The 12,713-nt window shown below is 37.5% G+C and overlaps 1 pseudogene across 1 annotated transcript; it reads left to right on the top strand.

The window, feature by feature from the left end:
• The first annotated feature begins 1,982 nt into the window (after positions 1–1,982).
• LOC311082169 (putative inhibitor of apoptosis) lies at positions 1,983–3,713 on the top strand (annotated as a pseudogene). The gene has a single exon. The product of its transcript is annotated as a putative inhibitor of apoptosis (transcript).
• The last annotated feature ends 9,000 nt before the right edge of the window (positions 3,714–12,713 follow it).

Here is a 12,713-nt window from a genome sequence, read left to right as displayed (position 1 = left end):
TGAACGGCAGAGATGCACGCTGTTTACCACAGCTGGCAAAGACAGTTTAAATTTAAATCGCGTGTGTGAATGAATGATGATGTTTTAGCAAACTGTATTGCTATACTGAGATGAGTAAAAATCAACTGAAATATGTTGAAATAAAATGTAGGCTATTTGTATAAGCAACGTATTAAACTGCAAATTAACAATATGCCCTAATATTTCATGAAAACAACGTTACAGTCAGGCGAAATATGAAAGACAACATTTTGTTTAGTAGATTTGGGTACAGTTTTTACTGTAGAATATACTGCCTCGTCAAATAAGCTTTTGTTTAGCAATTTCTATATATAAAATACTATTTTTGTCAAAAATAAAGTCATCAACTAAGATGTTAGCTGTTCCAATGTTGGCTATATTCAAACTAATGAATACATAGATAAAATGTAGGCCTATAATCTTTTTTTTTTACAAAGAAAGAGTACACTTGAAATATTGTTGAAATTGTAATTATTGTTGTAATTGTAACCTTTTTAATAAAATAGCAAAACATATTTACAAGATAGATGTAAGCAAAATCTTAAATGGTCAATATAAGTCTTCTTCTAAATATATCTTTTGTCCTTGCATTGTGGCTCAGTCAGTTTCACACCTGAGTGAATGGCTCATCATTATGCAGAGTGGGTGGGACATTGTATTTCTCAGGTGTAAACCACTCCTCGTTCACGCCCCCCTCGCATATTGGCTTTCCAAGCAAAACCTGTTTTACATCAATTTAAATCAATGTATGGTTTTATGTGAACGATAAAGCAAGACTATTTTCACATAATTTTGAAGAAAAAACTATAGGCGACGACATCCATTAGTCAAAAGTCTTATTGCCACATATTTAGTATGTGTTTTGTGGCCTTATTTCTGCAACTTTCATTTTTATTTTTTCCAATAACCACGCATAAACATTATTCTCTTAAAAATTCAAACATATACATGCATGTTGATCAGATATTTTGGTAGCCCTGTTTGTGCTATATAGAGTGAATTTACACCTTTGCCATTAACATGTTTATAAATAACTGAAAAAAGCACAAATGTCAGAGCATGTCAGAACACCTCCAGGGCCCAGAAAACAGCTCAGACTCCAGAGGGTTAAAGATCATTTTAGAGGCCAGATGGTTGGCTTGATGCACAGGATCATCGATGCTGCGTGTGGTATGAAAAACGATTGTGCACAGGATACCAAACGTGTGACAAATCTCAAAAATGAAATGGATGTCGTAAGAGGCTTGACAAAGTCATGGACTGATGTAACGCCCATGTTTTTTAACGGCAAAGAGCCGAATGGCGTAATCCTCAGAAAAGTTCTGGATGTGTTGCGTGCATGTTCTGACGAATTCGAAATCACAGAGATACTCGCTATTTGTACTTTTGAAACGGATCTCTGTGTGTCACTGGTGTCAAAAAATGCAAAAACTGACGTTGGTGAATTAGTTGAAGGTCTGGTCAACTACATCCTAGAGCAAGACATGATAGCCTGCAGAGATTTTCTATTCTGGTTAGACCATCTGTAAATGTCATTATTGTTTTACTTTATGTACTGCCGATCTATCATTTTCTTCACTACTTCAATGTATACTCGAAAGTATAATGTTGAAATAAAAATGTCTGAATAAAAAAATGTCTGAGCTCATAATAATAGTATTATTACTAGTATACATAATAATATTTAGAATAATAATATTTTGAATAATTAAAAATACTACATGATTTAAAAGATTAAATATTTAAATATTTGTTTTCTGCATTTTAATGACTGTATTCCCGAGCTGGCAACCATTTCCAAGATGTGAATACCTGAAATTGTGTGGTGATTTTTCAATTTTTGAAATTGTGGTGTTGAACAAAATTTGATTTTGTTCTTAGCATCGGTTCCTGCATCATAGAGGGTATTTAATAAGATTAATAAGATTATGTGTTCTGTCATGGACGGCTAGACACTAGTCATGGGATGTCCAGCAGAGAGAGAAGGGCTTGAGTGGACACGCCCTGTGGTCACATTTTTACCCGCCACCGCAAACCTCCTGTCGTCCTCTCACTCTGCCTTTTCCCCCACTTCGCAACGTAGCCATCCTACAGCTTTCCGCCCCTGCGACAGCCGTAACATCAACCACCACGGCATCCATTTCAGGCCAAACGGAGGAGCAGGTGGGTTACTTAAACAAGGCATTCAGCAACCTGGCCCTCTCCAGTCCTATTTCCTCCCGTGGAGTTGAGGATATGTCTCACCAGCGACCTCCGACTTGTCACAATCCTGGCATGCGTCGGGAACAGGAACGCCTTGACACCTTTCAGAATTGGCCTCTTGCTACAGTAACTCCAGCTGAGCTTGCCAAAAGTGGTTTCTACTACCTTGGCCAGGGCGACAGAGTGGCTTGCTTCAGTTGTGGAGGCCAGCTTAGCAAATGGGAACCGGGAGATCGTGTAGTATCAGAGCACCAGAGGCATTACCCCAACTGCCGCTTCGTTCGAGGTGACCGTGCAGATAATGTACCTTTATCTGGTGGCGGCCTTTCCAATGGATCTAACTCGGCAATGCAACAGTGTGAAGAAAGGTTGCTCACATTTGTCAACTGGCCCTCAAGAATAACTGTTCGACCAGACCAATTGGCTAAGGCTGGTTTTTACTATGTTGGTCGTAATGATGACGTGAAGTGCTTTTGTTGTGATGGTGGACTCAGATGTTGGGAGTCTGGTGATGATCCATGGGTAGAACATGCTAAGTGGTTTCCAAGATGTGAATACCTGTTGCAAGAAAAGGGCCAAGAGTTTGTTTATCAGATTCAAGCAAGATTTCCAAGACTATTTGAACAGCTATTGACTAATGGAGACAGCGACTCAAGAGAATTTGTTGATCCACCTGTTGTACACCTGGGTCCTGGAGAAGACCGTTCAAAAGATGCAGTGATGATGAACAATCCTGTGGTGAAGCAAACCGTTCAAAGCAAAATCCTCGCAAGTGGAGAAAATTACGAAACCGTTCAAGAGTTGGTGTCTGATTTAAGTGCAGAAGATGAGAAGAGAGAGGAGGAGCGAGAAAGTAAGTTTCTTACATCATCTTGCCATGTCACAGCACCTAAAAAGTGTGCAGAGCTTAATGGACCTTCTTCTAGAGGAGAACGTCATCTCGCAGAAAGAGTATGTCATTATTCGTAACTGCACTACAGTCAAGCAGCAGACAGGGCAGCTCTTTGAGTTAGTCCTGTCGAAAGGAAATGCAGCAGCAGAAGTCTTCTGCAATTGGATCAAGAAGAATGATGTCTGCCTGCTGAGAGAACTGATGGCCCAGACCAATGAAGCTGCATCACCGAGTCAAGATCTTTCAGACTTGCCTATGGAGGAACAGTTAAGAAGACTTCAAGAGGAGCGCACATGCAAAGTTTGCATGGATAAGGAAGTGAACATTGTCTTCATCCCCTGTGGTCACCTAGTTGTGTGTAAAGAATGTGCATCTTCTCTGCGCAAGTGCCCCATATGTAGAGGCTTGGTCAAAGGCGCTGTCCGTACTTTCCTATCATAAAGTTTTCCTATCATTTGGATTTGCAAATTTACATTTAACTTGATGAATAAAAACAATGTAACCAAAAAAAAAGAAAAAAAAAGATACAACTTAGTCTAAATAAGAGCAACGTAGAGTCCTCGGATTTCTTAAAAACATTGTGACACCATGTTGTATGGACAAAAGATCTAAGATCTAAGACGCCTAAGTACAGTTTTTCAACCATCTAAAGTTTTTGAACAGACATTGTTTAGTAGCAATTATACCTTAGGTTAAATTTAAGCAAAATCATTTACATCATACATAAGTCTTCTAAAAGATAAATAGAAGATATGATTTTAATAACTTTAACTTTTATTGACATATATAAATGTCTAATTTAAACTTTTAAGGTTATGCTTTTAAATGAATTTAGTATAAACTCTGGATGTAGTATGCTCTGGAACGCGGACTAGATTTACTGTGACATTGTCCCCCCGAGACTCATCTGGTCTGTTACCCTATATCCTGAAGCTTCAGTTCACACTGTAGTTTATCTCTGAAGGATCTGGAGCTGTTTTGATTATGACAACTTAAACTATTTTCTTTTTGGATTGTTTTTATTGTTGCATAAAGAACTACTTCACCTCTCTGGAAATGTAAGGTGTTTTTATTTATATATTTATTTAGCTAAAACTTTGTTTACATTTTATTTAATTATTTATTTATTTATTTCATTTTTGAAAATGTACAAATGTAGGTTTCTGTGATGGTCGTGTTTAGGTGTACGGGATAGAATATGCAGTTAGGGTACAAAAATCATTATGGCTATGAAAAGCCATCAAAATTGAAACCCCAGCATGGACAAAAACAATGCTGATTGAATCTTTTCACATAAATGAGATTTAAGACGACTAAATACAGTTTTTCAACAATCTAAAGTTTTTGAACAGACGCTGTTTAGTATCAATTATAATTTATGGTCACCGTTAGACAAAATCATTTATATCATACATAAGTCTTCTAAGAAGATAAATAGAAGATATGAATGTATTCAAACTTTAAAGATTTTTTAAAGAAAGAAAGTTAAGAACTTTACACTTCAGACTAAAACAATCTTTCATTTTAAAAGATCACATTTACGATTATGCTTTGAAATAAATTTAGTACGAACAAAACTTTGGCGTTAACAGACTAACATTACAGTTACACAGTTTCTAAATGTTTTCATTGTTGCTCTCTCTCTGAAGATAGGCCTATGTGGTCATTTTCTCACAGATACAACTTAAGGAATTATTAAACATTTTACAGGTGTGAGATGACTTTTGTGACTCTCTAAAAATGTATGGTGTTTTTATTTATATATATTTATTTAGCTAAAACTTTGTTTACATTTTATTTAATTATTTATTTATTTATTTCATTTTTGAAAATGTAGGTTTCTGTGATGGTCGTGTTTAGGTGTATGGGATAGAATATGCAGTTAGGGTACAAAAATCATTATGGCTATGAAAAGCCATCAAAATTGAAACCCCGCAAGAACAAAAAATTATGATTGAATCTTTTCACATAAATGAGATTTAAGACGACTAAGTACAGTTTTTCAACCATCTAAAGTTTTTGAACAGACATTGTTTAATAACAATTATACCTTAGGTTCAATTTAAACAAAATCATTACAGTAATCTTCTAAAAGGTAAATAGAAGATGCGTATGTATTCAAACTTTAAAGATTTTATTTAAACAGTCTTTTGTTTTTAAAATATATCATTTAAACTTTATTATACTTCTTATAAATAAACTCAGCACCTGATATCCTGATCACTGAATTTGTGTGACTCTCTGACACACACACACACACACACACACACACACACGCTTTGGCTGGTGCTTTTTGAAAGCTCCGCAAGTCAAACGCTGATGTAAAGAGAGGCCAGAGGGCCCTGATTTCTAAACATGTAAGATGATTTTTTATTTTCGTGAACCCGTTTCATACATTGCGTTGTTTCATGAGCTGTATGTTTTTTTCTTCAACTCTCTAAACATTTAACTGATTGTTTCATAACATGTAGGCCTATGTTTTTTCTTCAACTCTATAAACATTTAACTCGTTGCATTTTTTTTTTTTTTTTTTGTGAATCCATTTTATTTAAACTGGATAGTTCTACATTTATTTCAACTTTTTGTGTGAGGTTTTAGTAAGATCTTTATTTTATATTATTTATTTATAATCATTTATATTCTTTTAAAGAACAGAATGTTTTATGTAAGATGATTTTTTATTCTTTTGTTTATCTAAAACTGAAAGAATTGATTTCAGTAAGATGTTATTTTATATTATTGTATATTATATTATTTGTGTGAAATATACATTATTTTATAAAATCTCTGTTTCTCACTATCACTGTGCTCTGGAATGTGGAGGAGCAGACGGAGGGGGATGTGATTTTATATTTAACGCATTTTTGTGAACCCATTCATAAACTTGTTTAATACCCCTAAACATTTAACTGATTGTAATTTTGTGACATTGTTTAATCACAGTGTCTGAACAGTACGTTTCAGATGTCAGAACTCAAATGCGAAGGGTGGCAGGGGGAAATCCCGTGACACAGATGGTCACATCTCCTCTAATGTCTGATCTCCACGCACATACACACACACACGCTGTGAGAGACTCATTGCAATTTTTTGTGACTCCATTTTATTTAAACTTTTGGTGTGAGGTTTTAGTAAGACCTTTATTTTATATTATTTATTTATATTATTTTAAAAGAACTGAATGGCTTTTCAACATTTGTGTGAGATAAACTTCCACAGTTTTTCCCTTATTAGTTTTCACAGTACAGCCCGGATAAGCTAAGGAATATGTAGGGAGGAGGATCCTGTGATACCAACTTCCAAAACACACACTAACTGTCATGTTCAAAAGGCTTCAAAAGGCATCAAAACCCAAAACTAGCTGTCATGACATAATTATTATAACTGTGTCTTCAAAAACACACACACTAACTGTCATGTTCAAAAGGCTTCAAACAATTAAAACTAGATGACATAATTATTATAACTGTGTCTTCAAAACCTTCTGTCAATATCAAAAGGCATCAAACTAGCTGTCATAGCATGACGTAATTATTAAAAACACTATCTGTCAATATCAAAAGGCATCAAAAGACTTCAAAACCCCAAACTAGCTGTCAATAACTACATGATCAAGGGTTAGGAGGGTCAATAGGTCAAAACTAGCTGTCAAAAAGACTTCAAAACCCCTTTGATCTCTTTGATCTCATCTCATCTTCTTTGATCCCTTTGATCCTATACCAAAAGGGGCGGGTACCTGTCACCGGAAGGGGTGTGGCACCTGTCAATCAATCATTTTTGACAGGTGGTCCAGTATAACAACTACTGCCCTTCATTGTTAAGTGTTACCAAATCATTTTGAGCTCATTTTATATACATCAGGTTAATAGGCATTAAAGGTTTTTGAAATTTATATCTATAGGGTTCTTGCCAATGCCCACCGATGAGCGCTGCTGAAAAGCAGAGGAACTACCGTGCCAGGCGTGATGCAGACAAACAGAGAAGACAGCAGTACTTACAGAAAGAGAAAGAGAAGTGGATTAAAAATATAGAGACAGGAAAGAAGAAAGTTCAAAAAAGCCGCAGTGATAGGGGACAGCATGCCCAGCGCAAAAAGTGGAGAGAGGCTTATAAAAGCAGGAAAGAGATTCATGAAAGAATTAAAACCCCTTCTCCCATGTCCGATATTCCAGTCAGACCAGCACCTCAACCTGAGACTTATTTTAGGCAGCGTGATCTTGGGAGAAGAAATAGAAGGGCTGCCAAAGCAAAATCAATCAGAGAAATGCAGAAACTACAGGATCAATTAAGAAAAGCAAATCAGAAAACAGAAAAATACAAAAAGCGACTCCAGCGATTGAAGAAAGACCATCCATCTCCAAGATCTAGAGTCAACAAGTTGCTCTGTCATGTCTCGCACACATCCCTAAGGAGAACTCTGTTGTTTCATACAACAGTAGCTGAGGAGATACGTACCAAGTACGCAAATTCAAAGAAAGAGAGTTACAGACAAATTATTGCGGGATTAATCTACAGCAAAATCCTGAAAAAGTACAAGCTACAGAAATTGGCCCAAGAGGTTTTTGGATTTTCAAGAAGGAGGTGGAAAACAAATGAAAGTGGCTGCTGCTACAAAAGAAAGGAACACAATGGGATTACTGCCATACTGAGATCCAATGTGAGGTTGTTCTTTTTATGTGACGATGTCAGCAGGATCACAACTGGAAAAAAGCAAACATTGATCAAAGAAAAGAAGAAAATGCAGAAAAGATTACTTGTGGATTCAATGAAGAACCTCCATTTGAAGTTCCTGGCTGAGCAGATCAACCACCGTTTATCATACTCCCTGTTTTGCACACTTCGCCCCTACTGGGTTGTGCATCCAACGTTAGCAGATCGCGAAACATGTATGTGCAAACAACATGAAAATCTAGGCTTTATCGCAAAAAAGCTCCACCAGATGCACATCATTGACACATTTAATTTGGAGATCCTGACACAAGCCATCACGTGTGACACCACCAGCAAAACATGTATGTATGGGGAATGTGAGGAATGCAGCAGTAATTCCTATCCACTCACAAGCCACTACAGAGCCACTGATCGTGTGTCCTACCTTCAGTGGGCCACTGTAGACAAGGTGCACAAAAATTATTCTGGAGCAACTTCAAAGATCACTTTGAAATAAGAGTTTGAATGCTCCCAAGAGATGCTGGTGGAAATATTTGTCACTTTGCTACAGAAGTTCAGATGCCATCTCTATAACATCAGGCAGCAATATGCATTCTCACGGACCCTGAAGCTGAACCTTCCTGCGAATGAATGTGCAGTCCACATTGACTTCTCAGAGAACTACGGCTGCAAATATAGTGCTGAAGTACAATCCGTCCATTTTGGTGCGTCACACCAACAGGCTACTTTGCACACTGGGGTTTACTATGTGAGGGGAACATCTCCCAGGTCCTTCTGCAGTATATCAGCCTCCAGGTTGAAGGGACCATCTGCAATATGGCAACACCTGGAACCCCTCCTGAAAGAAATTAGAGAGAAATACCCGGATATGACAACCATCCACTTTTTTAGCGACGGGCCCTGCACACAGTATAAGCAGCGGGGCAATTTTTACCTCTTTTGTACAGAAATCTTTAAGAAGGGGTTTACACTGGGAACCTGGAACTTCTTCGAAGCCAGCCATGGCAAAGGTGCCCCAGATGGCATAGGTGGCACACTGAAGAGGAGGGCTGGCAGGCTTGTCAGCCAAGGAGTTGACATACCAACGGCATTGTCCCTGTACCAAGCTCTGAGTGAGAGAGAATCAAAGGTGACACTATATTACATTCAGGAGCAAGATGTGGAGGATGCAGTGAAAAAAATGCCAGCTGACCTTCCAGCTGTTCCATCCACAATGAGACTTCACCAGGTGGTCACTTTTTCCCCTGGAAAAATAATCTACCGCGATGTCAGCTGCATGTGTTCTGCAATTGGGAATCTGGAGTGCGGTTGCCAAACAAATAAAAGCTTCAGCTTTAATCAAACAGATGACCACACAGAAGAGAAAAGCACACTAGAAGAGCAGTGGCACAATCCTGAGGTTGTAGGGAAATGGTGTGTTCTGGTGTACGAACACACCATCTACCCAGGGATCATCCAAGATGTGAATGAGACGCATGCCCATGTTAAATGCATGCACAAAGTGGGGGAAAACCATTTTTTCTGGCCGTTGAGGGATGATCTCCACTGGTATCCCTTTGAAGATGTGCTGAGAGTCATTCCTCCCCCTGAGAATGTTACCTCACGGCACATGGCCATTGCAAAGGAGGTATGGGATACCCTGGCCAGTCATCAAAATAAAATCTGAAGATTTCTGTGATTGGCCACAGCCATGGTCATGCCCCCTTGTGGAGTGTTAATCAGTTCTTCCCTGACCCATTTCCCACTGTTCTGCAAATTCATTAATACTTAATGTAAATCTTTTATATACTGCACACAGACAGACAGACAAACTGACACAGACAGACGGATGGACTGTTATAAGATGCTATTAAATGTTATTCAACAATGTTCCTGTGTTTCCTGAGCATTTGTCACATTATTGACCTGATCTTTAATCAAAAGTAATCTATCTATCAATCCCTGTAGCTTTTTGCAACCCTGTTACTTAAATTTCAACCGTTACCGTATAATTTTTATTAAAATAATAATAAATTACCCTTTTTAGCTCACAGGGGCTTGAGCTATTGTCCTTACCGTAGTTTGAAGGATTATATGCATTATGCATTTTAGCAAATACTTGAAAATATATGCTGAAATCAGTCAAATTAAACATGTCAAAAGTTAAAAATTTGGCAAAGATGGAACTCAAAAGTTACTGAAATGAATTTAAATCAAGTGATATCTAAAATTAAATATTTATATAGAGTGATTGTGACTTTCTATACCTAATGGCAGGAAATTATATTTTAAAAAATCAATAAATATACTTTTTTCGGATTCCTGAGTATTGGTAACAGGGTTGCATCGAGCACCAAAAAAATAAAATAAAGAGTATTATAAAAAGTGTGCCTTTGATACCTGAGCTGGACGAATCAAATTATTTAATGGTGTATTGCCTGTTTTTATGAAATACATAATAAAAAATAGTAAAATAAAGGGCCAATTTTTCAAAATTATGGATGCCTAAATGTCCTCCAATTCTGGAATGACCCATGTCAATCGCTCGTGCGCGCGTGGGCGTGGTCACATTAGAGTTAATTAGCTCAGACTGGAGAAACTGTACGTCGTTGCTTTCATACATTACTTAAACAGAGAATATTTGTTTTTTATATGGTTCACATCATTTAAAAATGGAGACTTCACGCTTTGTAAAGACATGTTTCATGCCACAGTGACAAGCATTCGCGGAGTTACAGATCATTTTCTGTCGCATTTCAGAATGAACTTCACTTTGAGAGAGACGGGACAACGCATCATGTTTATTTATATTTTATTTTACGAAATATATAAAGCTATGAAACTTCACTTTGCCCTCAGCCAAAACGTTTTGCCAGGGAACAAATTATACATTAATGAGACAAATAAAATAAATAAATCGCCTGTTAGATATACACAAGACGATTTATATCTCATGTTAAACCACTAGACTAGAGACACTTGCTGGTGTGAGATGCATTCTGGGATACCTGGCTGTCTCAAGTCACCTCTCGATGCATCCTCGGTAAAAGGGGCGGATCAAGAACACATCTGGGGATTTGAACTGGACTTGGCTAGATGTGAACTTTGAATTGGAACAGTACTTGGGCAGCGACTGATGACGTTTCACAAGTCCACAAGAACACAAGTACAGACAAGAACGCATTGAGAAACGGCCAACATACACTTGACGAATTCTAACCTGGGCAACATTTGAGCCATACCAATTTTTTATTTTTTTTTTGCACTTTTTAGGAATATTATGAGCCGATCTTTGGCTGTGATCTCAATATGAATATTGATGTATAGTATTCATGCAGCAGGTTGTAGTTATCCCTCAGTGTTTCTTGAAACAAAACTCTCATATCATATGTGGCTTGGAAATGCTGTTAGAATTTATGCTAACATAAGGGATTTGCATGATTTTAAACATTTAGATGTAGATGACTGCACGTAAATGTAGTTAATGACAAAACCCATAAAATTTGTTCTCAGAAGCCCCTCAACCAAACCTTTCTCTGTGTCTGCTCACTCTGCTTGTAGGCATGGACTACATCAGACTGCATCTGGAGCCTTTGGACCACAGTAAGGAATTGGCCAACAGTTCATCTGATGATTAAGAGTTTTTCGCTTCTTTGAAACCAACAACACATGAAGCCAGCAGAGTTGGATGGATATCTGGCCTGTGTTTCAGACACCAGGGAGTCTCTGCTCACGTTCCCTGCTATTTGCAACCTCTCTATCAAGACTAATACACCTCTTCCTGCATCGGCTGCCTGTGAGAGGCTTTTCAGCACTGCAGGATTGCTTTTCAGCCCCAAAAGAGCTAGGCTTGACACTCACAATTTTGAAAATCAGCTTCTGCTCAAGTTAAATCCGAGGTTTTCATTCTTGCTGTTACTTTTACTTCTTTAATACTCAAGTGCAATTTTAATGTGGAACTTTTTTACTTTTACTCGAGTACGATTCTGGCCAGATACTTTTACTTTTAATTGAGTAAAATTTTCCCTCAGTACTTGTACTTTCACTTGCGTAACATTTTTGAGTACTTCTTACACCTCTGGAAATATTTATATTCAGTTATTTGTGGTGAGTATGCAATAAATCAGGTAGACCAAACAGTGTCTTTCTTGAGTTTTATTCTTGCAAGAAGGCCATTCACACAGTTTTCTACCGTGAAAAGACCTCACCTAGTGCGGGGTGTTTTTATATACGCACACACATTACCATATTTAGAAATGGTAAAGTACTCAAAGTGTTCAAAATCTCACTTCTGTTCCTAGCAGTCAAGTCTAGCTCCTGCAAAAGATAGTTTCAAGGATGTGCAGCTGTGTCCACAGACACAAAAACAAGTTGTTGTAACTTCTTATCAGAGCCTGCCAGTAAATTTCCACATAAGACTCCATACAGAGACACAAATCGTATATAGTACAAAACAGAAATAAATGCTAAGAAATACGTTTTCCACTATACCTGCCTATACAGTAGAAAGGCAAAAAAATTTAAATAATTGCTACCTGACTAGAGAAAACATACCAAATAGGTATGAAAACTTCAATACCTATAATGCAATGAGCATGTTGTCGCCCAAGGCAACTCCCACCAGTCTGCTATGGATGCGGTTAACAGTCAAATAGCAAATGCTTAGTCATGATTGTGTTAACACTTTTTTGTTCCCGGGTGCAAGAATTCAAAGAGTAAATGTATAGTGTAAGTGAGTGACTTTAGGTTCCCAGTGAAGCATCCAGCGCGTTGTAGACATAGAACAGTTATTTAAGGGTAGGTTTATCACTGAAAATTGTATTGTGCTGTCAATAACCTTCTGTTGATTCGACTGTCCATAGGTGGGGGATAAAAGAATGTGGAAGTATAATCTATAGTTTTCACAAAAGCCCAGACTTTTGTTGACAAATAAACGTGAATTTCTCGG

This window comes from Abramis brama (genome assembly GCF_963993115.1).
Source record: "Abramis brama genome assembly, chromosome: 4".
Classification (NCBI taxonomy): Eukaryota; Metazoa; Chordata; class Actinopteri; order Cypriniformes; family Leuciscidae; genus Abramis; species Abramis brama.
Note: the sequence above shows the minus strand (reverse complement) of the source record. Positions and strands in the feature narration are given on the sequence as shown.